At 37.8% G+C, this 13,469-nt stretch overlaps 1 protein-coding gene and 1 long non-coding RNA gene across 3 annotated transcripts in view; one reads left to right on the top strand and one right to left on the bottom strand.

Annotated features, from left to right (window-relative positions):
- LOC128534119 (NACHT, LRR and PYD domains-containing protein 12-like) overlaps nt 1-13,469 on the bottom strand; it is a 483,267-nt gene that overhangs the window by 279,892 nt on the left and 189,906 nt on the right. The gene's annotated exons all lie outside the window — the stretch shown is intronic.
- Nucleotides 463-4,147, top strand: LOC128533852 (uncharacterized). 2 transcript variants are annotated; one of them, XR_008361401.1, is made up of 4 exons: nt 463-913; nt 2,761-2,850; nt 2,941-3,030; nt 3,764-4,147. It is a non-coding gene; the product is annotated as an uncharacterized LOC128533852 (long non-coding RNA). The 2 variants fall into 2 exon arrangements; XR_008361400.1 differs by lacking the exon at nt 463-913 and having other exon boundaries at nt 2,511-2,850.

Below are 13,469 nucleotides of genomic sequence, written 5' to 3'. Positions count from 1 at the left end.
CAGGACAGGGTAATTTTGTGACAAAAATAGTCCCAAAGTATTATGTTTTAAAAACATTAGTAATTATTATTGTATTTTGTACGTACAATTACATAATCCACTACAAAGAATCAATCAACTGTCCTGGACATTGATATCGGCACTTCCTGTGTTCTCAGTAATAAGGTTCTCAAGACTCAAATTGAGATAAATACATAGTGTACATACTGTCAGGATTAGAGATACAATACAATTTAACAAGAACTGTGTTTAGTTTTACAATTCATTTAACATTTTTTATTTTTTTTTTTGCCAAAGAATATGAAATTTTATGTTTTACTTTTCCTTTTGGTTTACTTTCATGTAAATTTGTAAGGTATCTCATCTTACATAGGCGTCTTTTTTGGTAAAATTGTGAAATGTAATTGTAGAAAAAAAATATAGCAAAAGCCATTATCATAAACATTGTAAAGTATACTTAAAAACAAACTCACACATTCCTTTACAACTAACTTTGCTAAGAGTTTAATTTACAGATTGATACTTCAGTTGTCAGAGAACTAGATGAAACGCCTTGCACGCTACATACCACTGTATGGAGACAGGATCACTACAAGGCCGTACTGTCTGGACAAACAGAAAAAGAAAAGAAGAGAACTGTTAGAAGATGTCCCTTCTTAAAAAACTGCAAAAGAAAATGAGGACAACAAAAACAAGCCTTGATGAGGAAACTACAGAGGAAAGTAGGCCAACGAAAAAAGGAAGCAAGAAAAGAAATGCTACCAAGTCTTCAAGAAAAATCGAGATGGGGGGATTCATGAGGAAAAGCAAGTCAGAAAACGCTGTGGTGGGGGAACCAGAATTCTTAATATATCCAAGGACTCAACCAAGAAAGATCTTATGTCTCATGCCAAGGAACTATTTTTTCCACATGGTAAGTCAAAAAAAGGAAAATGGGAAGAATTCACCCATAGTATTTATGACTTTAAGGAATCAGAACTTGAAGACAGCGTTACTGTTGGTGAGCTGTACACACTCTCAAAATTAGGTATTTTACACTTTTATTACATACAATGTGGCACATAGACAAATCTGAGACAGAAGTGGACAATAAAAAGGACAGACATAGTGGTTCTCTAGGAGAGCAGCAGAAGACAACACAGTGCATTAATCATGATCAACACCTAGAAAAGCCTCTTGGTGTAAATAATCCACAAAGCAAACCATCTGGTACAGTTGAACAGTGTAACCATGAAACCTCCAGTGCCCATTTATCTGTTGTTGGTGTCATTGATCTTACTTCTCTATCTTATGATTCAGAGGTGATCGTAGGTGGCATAGAAGATGTATCATCTGCAAGCCCTCTAGATGACACTGTTCCAATTCTTCCATCTACAGAAGACGTCATTAATGTTGCCTTGTCTACCTCCACTCCTGTATTAGTAGATACAGATCATTAGTAGATCATTAGTAGATCATTAGTAGATCATTAGTAGATCATGTTGAGCGTAATATCCGTTCAATTGGCAACGCAGACTATGAGCTGCTTTCCGAAACCCATCTGATTGAACCTTTTCAAGTTTTCTCTCCCACAGTGGAAGTCATCAGTATTGTCCCACACATTGTCTAAAAGAGAGAGAGATGCATCCTTTTTTAACAATAAAATTACATTTAATATTAATTAATATTGGAAGCAATAGTTAATATTATATACAGTGACACACACACACACACACACACACACACACACACACACACACACACATACTGTATACTAATCGAAACACTGTTTTCCTGTAAAATGGGAGACAAGAAACCTCTCTAATGACACTGTGGCACTAACTAACGGAATCACTGCTGTAAAGTAAAAAGAAAACAAATGAACCTGAACTTGACCCTTTAAAAAGAATTGTGACAGAGCAGACACACAGAGGCTGAGAGAGAGAGAAAATGGATCTAACCTTTCTAATGTGACTTGTTTTTGCTTCACGCCTGCGCTATAATAGCAATTAGTTTTTGCTTCACGCCTGCGTTATAATATATGCGTGTGAAAGGAACGACTTTCCCCACACACACACACACACATACACACACACACACACACACAAACATGCTTTATATGCGCACACGGTTATTATTCGAGTGAGAGACCAGCACTACGACCGAGCAGGGGAGACGTTTACACACACGCACGCAAGAGAAAAAACATGGTAATTAAAACAAAAAGCGCATGCGTGCTACATGATACTCGATGAAACTTTGTACTCATAAATGAAGGCACGCTTGTTTTTTAATCACAATATTAAAAGTCACCAAAAATCTAAGTTTAATAAACCCATGTCTTGACATTTGAACTTATTTTAAGCTTGTTGTATGAGAAGATTACTCACTCACTCACTCACTCACTATCTATACCGCTTTATCCTGTATACAGGGTTGTGGGGGCCTGGAGTCTATCTCAGGAGACTTAGGGCACAAGGTGGGGTACAACCTGAACAGGGGGCCAATCCATCACAGGGCACACACACACACACACACACACACACACACCTTGGGCTTTTTTTATTTAAATTTAAATACGTATCTGTTCCTGGCCGCGAATCGAATTACGTGATTCAAAATTACGTGAACATCATCTTTGTAGTATTTAGGCGTTATATGAAGTGAGACACGACTTTTTTGTAGCGATTGTTCCACTTTTAACCTCTGACTCACCTTGACTGGAACAGAACACCATCACCACCTCACTGATTCACTACAACACTGTGTGTCGGTCTCCAGGCTTTCCACGTTAGTGCTTCAGACCATAAGCCTGATGCTCGGTGAGACGGAGAAAGGAGCTGCTCGCTTTAGCGCACTAACGTCCAAGCAGTGAGTAAACTCAGATATGACTGGAGCCTGTGACTGTAGTGTATATTTATACAGTATGTTACTGTATCAGGAGCCTTTAATGTGTTGCAGGGGAAGCGTGACTGCAGACTTGCTCTTGGCTTTGGTGTGTGTGATCCTGAGCTAAAGCCTTACAACTGCAATTCTACATCTCACACAGAGGTAAGACACAACACTCTTATCTGTCTTGTTTGTGTTATTGCTGTACTGGATATAGTTTCAATAAGAATGAATCATCTGTGTCTGGACATAACCAGTGACTAGCAATATAAAACATAAGTAACACTAATAACACAAACTATACAATATTTCATTTCTAAAACCTTACGGTGCAGTAGATTCTCATTTATGACATTATTGTATATATTCAGGTCCATAAGTATTTGGACAGTGACTCCATGGTGGTCAGTTTGTCTCTGTACACCAGGACAATGGATTTGAAATGAAGCACTCAAGATGTGATCGCAAACAAATTAATGTATGTGGCTGTCCCAATATTTATGGTCCTAGCTGCATAACCTGAGTACAAAATTTGTCCACTGATGCGGACTTATAGACTTTTTATTTGTTTCGTTTTTTTAAGGTGAGTCTCATGCAAAATGTAGGATACTTTCTGACTGTCCTGGGTTTTTCAAACACTTAAATCCCACCCTTTCTTTGTAAATCTCTTTAGAATCTAAACTAGCTCTTCAGTAGATGGTAAGATTCACTAAGTTGTGCTCTGTCTGTGTTTAGCTCCTGTTTATGGTTCATCAGGCCCAGCGTGTGGTTCTGGTTCTGTCATTTCTGGTAAATCCATAATAATTGATATCAAATCCATGAGAATGTGATTCCTTTGGGAAAAGTAGATTAAATACTAGAGTTGATCCATGTCTATGTTGTTATGTTGAAACAGTCAGAGTCTCCCTTGAGCCCGTCTCAGGCTGTCCTCCTGTACCAGCGGTGCCACTTGCTCCTGACCTGCATGCAGCACAACCCCTGTGTGAACACCTCCATTATTACAGAACTTAAAGAAGAGTTCAGGTGAGAGAGTCTGTTGTGGACGACTGGGTTTTATAAGACGGTGTACAAGCCGAGACAAACAAATGAGCTACTAGTATCAGATTTAGATCACCAGATAACCAATGAGATCCAATCCTTCTCCAAAAGAGTTCGACTGATCCAAATGATCGTCCATTTACTGCAGTATTTTAATAATCTGATTATCAGAAAAATCACAGTTAACACAATTCACATTCATCACAAAATAAGTGCACTTACAGAAAGGTGACGCATTAAATGTAAAGATGTAGTTGTTGTTGATGTAGTCGGCTGCATTTGTCCCTCCCATTCAATACAGAGTTATTCTAACTGTTTATCTTTATTCCATAGTCAAACTTTGCTATTCTTATAGGAGTGCTGTCTTACAGGATGACTGTAATGAGGACATGAGTATAAAAATAATCTAAATCATATGCTGTCAAATCAGCAGTTCTTCTTGTGTTGGAGATTTTGGATGGACGTCTTAAGCAGTGTCTCTGTCACCATTAAAACAGCCGATGTTTTGTAAAATGATGTTTGTTTAAGTTGCAGCTCAGTTCCAGAGACGTGTAGAATCGATGCCTTGATGTCATGAAGCTTTTCTGATGGATCATAATGACCCCACATACAACATACTACATCCTATATCCTATAATTTCTCACATGTAATATAAAATCCCACTTGAGTTTACAGCTGTTGGAATTTCCACAAACCACCAGACGTCACTCTGCTTCTTGTTTTAACTCTCAGTTCATGATAACAATCACCATCATGATAATGATTAATTTATGAGAATATGATTATAAGGGTCACTGAGTGATGACTTTTAACCTTTTACATACTGTTCCTTTTTTAAGGTATTATGTGAGACAGTCCGGTCTGGAGGACAAGCGTCCCCTCCACTGTCCCATTAGTAGACCAGCACTTTGTGCTGCCATTTGTATTTATAAAAGACGTTTTTTATTTGCTTTCTTTGTTTAAACATTTAAATTAATTATTTGCTTTTCATGCCTCTATGATCATTTGCTAAAGTTCATAATCATTCATGCATTGCTTCATATTTTTAGTGACATGTTATTTTTGGGTCAGCATGTGGCTTTGTGGGTAGCACTTTCACTTTACACCTCCAGGATCAGGGTTAGATTCCCCTAGAGTTTGCATGTTTTTCCCGTGCTTGGGAAATTTTTAGATTACTCTAATTGGCATCCACAAAATTGCCTGTAGTGTGTGTGTGTGCCCTGCGATGGATTGGCCCCCTGCTACATTGTATACAGGATAAAGCGGTATAGACAATGAGTGAGTGAGAGAGCTTAAGGTCAAAAGCCACATATGAAAGGGCCACCCACTAGACAGACACACACACACACAATACTTTTAACATTTTCTTTAAACATAATACAATATTAAAATAAAACCATTTGTTAGAAGTTAATTAAAAGCAAACAAATAATTTCACCCTGTTCGCTTTTCCTGTTTGTTTTCTTTCATAATTCACTTGAAAGATTTCACAAAACCCACTTTTTAGAAAAAGTAAAAAGACCGAGCACAAGAACCACCAAAACACCTCAGATCACACACACGCAGGTTTTATCTCGAGTAAAGGCCCAAGTGAAGGAGGTCTTGCCACAACCGCCAGAGAGAAAGTTGCATGACCTGAAACCAGGAGACTGGGTGGTGGTGAAGGACCTCAGGAGACAGAACCGGAAGGCCAGGAGGTGATCGGGACCGTTCCAGGTGCTCCTAGTGACACGGACAGCAGTGAAGGTAGCAGAAAGTGTGAAGTGGATCCACTCCAGCCACTGCAAACGTGTTCCAGAACCTGTGAACCTGGGAGAAGAGAACACAGAGGTGCTAACCCCTCCTGCTAGCCCCAACAGACCCACGTCCACACGCAAAGTGGATAAACAAGCTGTAGTGATATGAACCACAAAGAACCACAACTCTCCTGTCAACTTTACTGTCTGTTAAAAGAAGAAGTGGCGTTACATATAATGTGATATTTTTACATGGAAAATGTTGGCAAAGTAAATTACATTTAACGAATGAATATTATTTTAAGTGTATTGTAACAATATTTTGTTTTTAAACATAAAACATCTTAAAGAACTGTTACAAACATATTGCTACAAAGTTTGTTACATTATGTAATTTTAAACAGAAATAATGACATGTATAACATTATTTGTTTATGTATTTGATTAAATTATGGACACTGTAAACACTTAAATACAATGTCATTTTAATTGTGAAGCCAACAAAACAGCAATAAAAAAAGCATGTATGAGGAAAAAGAAACATTATTTTTGATTAGTGTTATTTTTTTATCATAATCACATGACCCATCAAACCTGCGTCATACAACAGTTAATTTTGGTCCATGAATGTGTTTGGACGAGCAGCGACCACAACAAGGCTGATGTTTCATATATTTCATAACAGAACTGGCAGATTTGATGACTTGTGTCACTCCACTTGTCTGTGTTCACTCAGTCTGTGATTCACTGTGCACGATGAACACACACTTCTCACGTCTCTGAGTCTGTTTAATGTGTTATAACTAAATGAATGATGTGTTTATGAGCATGTTCTCTATCACCAACATGGAAACGCAGGAACATCGGAGTCTTCATCACACAAAGATGTTCATCACAGCCTGAACATAAAAGGAAAATGTGTATTAATAACCATAAACTGGACTGTGGTACTTCATGATCAACAGCATGTAATCATCTCTCCTTCAAGGGAAACATCATCATCTCCTGTTTATAATTAATCATTCAACATTTCTTCATTCTTAGTAACATCTGTGTTATAACAGGAACATGAGCAGATATTTACTCATCACATCACTGCTCTTATCCAATCACAGGCTTTGGAGCTTTTTAAATAATCAACACTACTGAGTCATTTAGCTCTTGTTCTACATTTATATTTAAGTGCAGACTTTAAGAACAAGCTGAGGTGAATTTTACAGGAATGACAGAAGACACGGTGTGGAGGTCGGGTGCTGGAAGAAGTGTCAGAGTGAGGAAAGTGGCGGCTTAAATACAATATTTGTAGCATAAAAGTTTTAAGAGAATGAAGTTTGCTTCCAGAAACAGGGAAAAGCAGAGATCATCTTGTTCAGACAAAAGCAGCAGTATGAAGTCAGAGATAGCAGGGTGTCACAAGGAGACGAGCTGTTCATTTACAATCACTCTCATGCACTCATTTGTGACATTTTGTAGACTCTGACTGACTCCCTGTCTTCTGACTTCACATGGATTTAAAATCAACTTTACTGAACACAAAACATTAAAGCATTAAAGCATATTGTTAGAGAGAAATATTTAAATAAAACAGTGATAACACTTCTAACCTGCTAATCGTATATTTATTGGGACTAAATAGAAATGTACAAACTAATGATTAATTACTTATATAATTAGTCTTTTATTATTTCAACAATAATACAAAAAGGTCATTACTCACTTCAGTGTCTGTAGTTTGTAATGGTAATCATCCTTAAGAGCAGAGAGCAGCTTCTTTCCAGCTCCTATTTTATTACAGTAGAGATCCAGTTCTCTCAGGTGTGAGGGGTTTGATCTCAGAGCTGAAGTCAGAGCAGCACAGCCTTCATCTGAGACACCACAATCCCACAACCTGTAGAGAGACACAATGACACACTCTTCATCACAGATCATACACAAGATAAGGAGTATAGAAGATGAAGGAATAAATAATATTCATGTCTTTTATAAACCAGATTACTTGCTGATCATTTAAATAGATATTCCTGAATTATAAATCTAATGGAGAGTGAAAAATGTCTACAAATTGGATCCATCAGGTTCTACAGGTTTAAGAGTGAAATTCACAATAAATTTAAATTCTACAGAAGGACTGACATAAAGACAAAAAGATTCCAGAAAGAAACATCCAAAAAAAGTGTGAAAGTGACTCTGATTATATATTCTGCTTAATTTAATCAAATCTGTGAGATTAATAGTCGTCAGTTTTACACATTATAATATTAGTGTAAATTAGCACAGTGTTGTTGGAGCGGTTGCCAGATCCCCGGTTTTCTGATATTTCTCTCTATGACTTACATGTTAATCACTTTTGTTCTTCTGATATAACATAATGAACACTGTATTATAAAAACACAGAGAAATTGTACATGAATGATGGATTGTATTTAATTAAGCTTGGCACATTGACTAGCTATATCTGAAGCACAGGTAGATTAGTCAGACTTGAAGTCTTTTACTCTTTCCTAGTCAAGTGTGGAGAGAGATGTATGGCTTCGAGGTCTGGGAGACTGGTTTTGAATTGACTCTATTGATAAGAGACCATAAGGACTGGACATGGCCTGCTGAAGTCTTAAGGAGGTTTGGAGTTCAGGGCTCAGTCTATATAGATGAACAGTCTATTCACAGAGAGAGGAAGTTCATTATCAGTTCAGACGAATATAAATCCAAACAGCTCTTGTCCACTAAAACTATTTTGTCTACACGGATGATGCAAATGCATTTCCTCTCGTCTGTCTGGTTCTTTTGATGTTCGGGACACAGCACCTGGACAAATGTTTAAATGTTCTGTGTGTGTGTGTGTGTGTGTGTGTGTGTGTTGTCTCTCCTGGGGTTCAGGCTGGTAAGAGTATCGAGTATCATTGTGGCAAAGCAGCTTTATAGGACCGAAAGAAAATTATGGAAATGTTGTATGAAATGTGAGGAAAAAAATGTGTATCAATCAAAATGATCAGGTTGTAATAAACATGATTAAGAGAAAATCACACGTATGCAGCACAATCCCACTTTATATTCAGGATCTTTATTTATTTATTTTTTTCTGACTTTTGTATCAATAATGTTTTTCCCTTTGCTGCACTTTCTCCTATAATAATAATAATAATAATAATAATAATAATAATTAATAACTATTATTATTACTATTATTATGAGTAGTAGTAGTAGTAGTAGTAGTAGTGAACAACGGAGAGTGTGGAAAAGAGGTTAAGAGGTGTGTACAGGAGATATGTGATCAGCGAGAATGAAAGGAAAGATGTAGAGACAGTGACGCTCTACGGTTTAGAGACAGTGGCACTGAAGAAAGAAAGGAGGCAAAGCTGGAGGTACTGTAGCCGAAATAAAGATTTTGAGGTTCTCTTTGGGAGTGACAGAGATGGATAGGATAAAAAATGAGTTCATCTGAGGGACAGAAAGGCTAGATTGAGGTGGTTTAGACATGTTCAGAGGAGAGATTGTGAATATATCGGTAGAAGGATGCTGAGGTTGGAACTGCCAGGCAGGAGGTCTAGAGGACGACCAAAGAGGAGATTTATGGATGCAGTGAGAGAGGACATGAAGTTAGTTGGTGTGAGAGAAGAGGATGCAGAGGATAGGGTTAGATGGAGGCAGATGATTCGCTGTGGCGACCCGTGAAAGGGAACAGCCGAAAGACAAAGAAGATTATTATTTTCGGTAGTAGTGTTTATTATTAATGATGATTATTATTAGTGGTGCTTACGAAGCGAAGCACTATTATTGTTATCTCAAAGGCTTATTTTTCTTTTTCTTCTTCTCCCGTACAAACGTTTGGCGTGTAACTAGTCCCGCATCGTTTGTCGTAGACCCAAGAATATCTTTATTTCCACTACACTGGTGCCAGATGCCCGCATTTACACTAGACAGGAGCTCAGCAGGAGCTGCATGATAATACGTCGCAGACCACGCCCACTAAACAGAAACGAACATGGCCGAAGTCAGTTCACTCCAAACTATGAAAATGTTTTTTAGTATCCAAAGGCAGCTTATTCGATGTGTTATTGTCGCTGCCACTTTTACATAGCCCCTTCTTTTGGTCCCTGTAGTCTATCTTTAGTTTTTTTTTTAAGCTTATTCACAATTGGTCGGTTGTTCGTGTGAAGCCTGCGACTATTGGTTCTTGTCTTATTTCCTCATAAACTTTTTTTTCTTAAAGCACTTTCCAATTTCTGCTGAATGTTGGAGGATGTCCAAATTGCTAAGAGCGCTTTTGTTTCGTCTGCGCTCCACATTTACGGACTTTGGGTCTCCACCATTTTTTTTAATGCTCCCTATAACTCCGCCCACCGCTCGTGACGGGTTCTCGCGACTAGACCAGCAGAGTTTAGGGGCCGGTTCGGTGCTTATTTTAGGGCACTGCGAAAAAAAGAAAAGCGCGGCACTGGTTCCAAAATTGGAAACCGACACGGGAACCAGAGCAATAGAAAAGGGGTAATGAGGACCTGTCAAATCGTGTTGTTTATTCGGGAAAGATGTGCTATGACTTTTCTAAGGGGTCCCATAGACTTAACATTGAGACCAACTTTGACGGATTGTAGCGCAGAGGGGGAATTTTGTAGAAAGGTCAAATTTACCATATTTGAAGAGGTTTGCAATCTGTGTCAAAACATAAGTTTTAACCCTGGGGCAGAAAAGGTGCCCAAATTTGCCCCATTGACATATAATGCAGATTTTGGTGGATAACTACTACAGTATCGTTTGTCATACACCCATGAAAGAGGTGTCAAATTGTGCAGCTTATTCAAGATTGGGGGTGCTAAGACTTTTTGGAGGGGCGGGCAGTAAATTGTCCCAACAGGGGAATTAATAATGCAATTAATCTGTGAATTAATCTCCGCAAAAAATCCCATAGACTTAATATTTATAACAACTTCAACGGATTCTAGTGCAGAGCGAGAATTTATTAAAAATCTCAAGTTTAATAAGTTTATTTTATATAGCACCTTTCAAGAGACTTAAGGCCACTTTACAATAACAGAAATATTTATACATAGAAAAAGACATCTAAAAAACAACAACATGAAACCCATAACATTTATCTAATCATAAATTCCAAGATTGGGAAAACAGGACGAGAAAGGATATGTTTTAAGGTGGGTTTTGAAATCCTGTAGAGAAAAAAGATCACGGATGTGTTTGGGAATAGATTTCCAGAGTGTAGGTGCAGAATTACTAAATGCTCGTCCTCCAAATGATGCTAATCTATGGTGAGCAATTAACAGTAGACCATCCTCTGCAGATCGGAGTGTGCGAACAGGGGAGTAAGTATTAATAAGATCAGAAATATATGGGGGGGGGGGGGGCAAGTTCATGCAGTGCTTTGAAGGTGATAAGGAGAATCTTGTATTGAATGTGGGAGCGAACAGGTAGCCAATGAAGTTTGTGTAGGATGGGAGTGATGTGTGAGGATTTCTTTGAATAAGTGAGGACCCTAGCAGCAGAGTTCTGAATGTATTGGAGCTTATTTAATGTTGTATTTGGTAGACCATTAAAGAGAGAATTACAGTAGTCAAGTCGAGACTTAATGTCATTCTTGATGTCTAAGAAGGGCCGTAGATGAGCTACCTATATTACGGAGGTGATAGAAGGCCTCCGTCATGCTATCAACATGCTAAGCACTCTAGCATCACGTTAGTGATATTTTCATCATGTTGCTAGCATTATGCTAACTATATTAGCATTTTACTTATAACATGATTAGCATATTGCTAACATGACGCTAGTGTGATAAGCATGTTGCTAGCATGATGTTTAGGTGATTAGCATGTTGCTAGCTGACTATATTAGCATTTTGCTCTTAACATGATTAGCATGTTGCTAGCATCATGCTAGCTATATTAGCATGATGCTCTTAACATGATGAAAATGTCTATAACGTGATGCTAGAGTGCTTAGCATGTTGCTAGCATGATGTTTAGCTCATTAGCATGTTGCTAGCATTATGTTAACTTGCCACGGCAAGGACCACTCACTTGATTCTGAGCTTCGGCAGTACCAGTGTGTGCAAAAGACGTCATACATAATTATTCTGCATGTTTTATTGAATTCTCTCTTAATCAAGTGTGTTATCCCTTTAATGTTCTCATAAATATAAATAGTGATGCAGTGTGTTGTGTTTGATTAAACTCAATGCAGATATTAAAATTTTTTCTGTCATCCTAGAATATACAGAACCTGAACCCCCCGCTGGAGGCGCCGCGTGCATGCACAAGCAAATACAAAAAATTATTCTTAATCCTTATTTACAAAATCTCATTCCAAGCTTCTCTGAAAAGTTAGGAGGCTAATCCACATATATTTTAGGAAAAAAAAATTGATGGTAAATTTTTCATCATACTTTATTATGAAAATAACAAATTATTAAACCACAGACATTTTACATTAAACATTTCTATTGTGCATCAGACATGTAATGTAATTTTCAATCGTATTTAATCAGCAATGTTTTCATTAAAATATCACTTTGTTAATTTTGTCATTAATTTTATCTACATTTAATACGAGGATTTTTGGCTGCTGAATGTTGCCGAACAGGTAAGGAGACGATAAAAAACAATAATGAGTGCTTTAGTATTGATACCAAGGCCGTTTCCGAGGAGTTAATGTCAGTAGGGGGCAGCCGAAATTTCTGAACATGCTCCAACTTCCCTCCCAATATTATGCAAATAATAATAATAATAATAATAGTAATGATAATAATAATAAACAAATTGGGCTCAGTGGAATGGGGCCTGAAACTTAATTCTTAACTCTTCTTTTAAATCTAACAATGTGCTTCCCTTCGTCTATCTGGCTCCACGCCTCCAAATGACTCACCTATTAATGACTTTTGTTCTTTCGAGGTGTGGGATGTAATACATGACACAGGGCACCTGGACTGAAATATACAGTATACCCTCGTCATATGAACACCCTGGATAGAGAATATTCAGAAGCAAAAGTAAATTTCTTCGCAAATTTCTGGTAGTCGGTCCAAACTTTTAGTGTGAATCAAAGATTTAGTGTGAATCAAAAAAGTCGAAATTCAGTGGAAATGTAAAAATAAATAATTGTAATACTGTGTAAAAATGTGTGTTCTGCACTGTGTTCCTATTGCCTGAAACATGTCATAGTGTTAATAATACTGTTTCCATATGGTAAGTGTGAGGGTTACCCCCTAGAGCAGGGCTCATCAACTATATTTGTCAGAGGGCCAGAGTTTTACCAAACAGTCTTCTTGGGGGCCAAACCCCCAAGAAGAAAATCAAATAAAAATCAAATTTTGGCTTAACATTATGTTTAATGTGTATACTTTTTCCATTTCATTACAAAAGTCAAGCATTTGATTCAGGCTCCCATCACCTATACCAAAGTCAACCACTAGGAGTGATATATATTTTGCATCAATTCTATTAGGCTAAGTCAACTTTTTTATAGAGCACTTGAAAAACAAACACGGAGGAAGTGACAGGAAAAGGTCTCTTAACAGAGGTAAAATGGCCATGAAACACAAAGTTGATGGAGAAAACAGGTCCTTCAACGATGACTGGACTGAAAAGTACGCATTTATCATGCCAACCTTCCGAAATGCGTCACCAGTATGCCTATGTGCAGCGAAACTGTTGCTGTTGCAAAAGAGTACAATCTGCGCCGTCACCACACACACAAAACCTGAACAGTCAGAGGCCCGTCAGAGAAAAATCGCCACATTGAAATCTGCCTACTCCCGTGCAAGTGGCATTATTACTCGAACTTTAACTGATCAAGAGAGAGTGACGTGTGCATCCCTGCAGGCC

This window comes from Clarias gariepinus, chromosome 12, assembly GCF_024256425.1.
Source record: "Clarias gariepinus isolate MV-2021 ecotype Netherlands chromosome 12, CGAR_prim_01v2, whole genome shotgun sequence".
Lineage (NCBI taxonomy): Eukaryota > Metazoa > Chordata > Actinopteri > Siluriformes > Clariidae > Clarias > Clarias gariepinus.
This window is presented reverse-complemented; position numbering and strand designations above follow the sequence as displayed.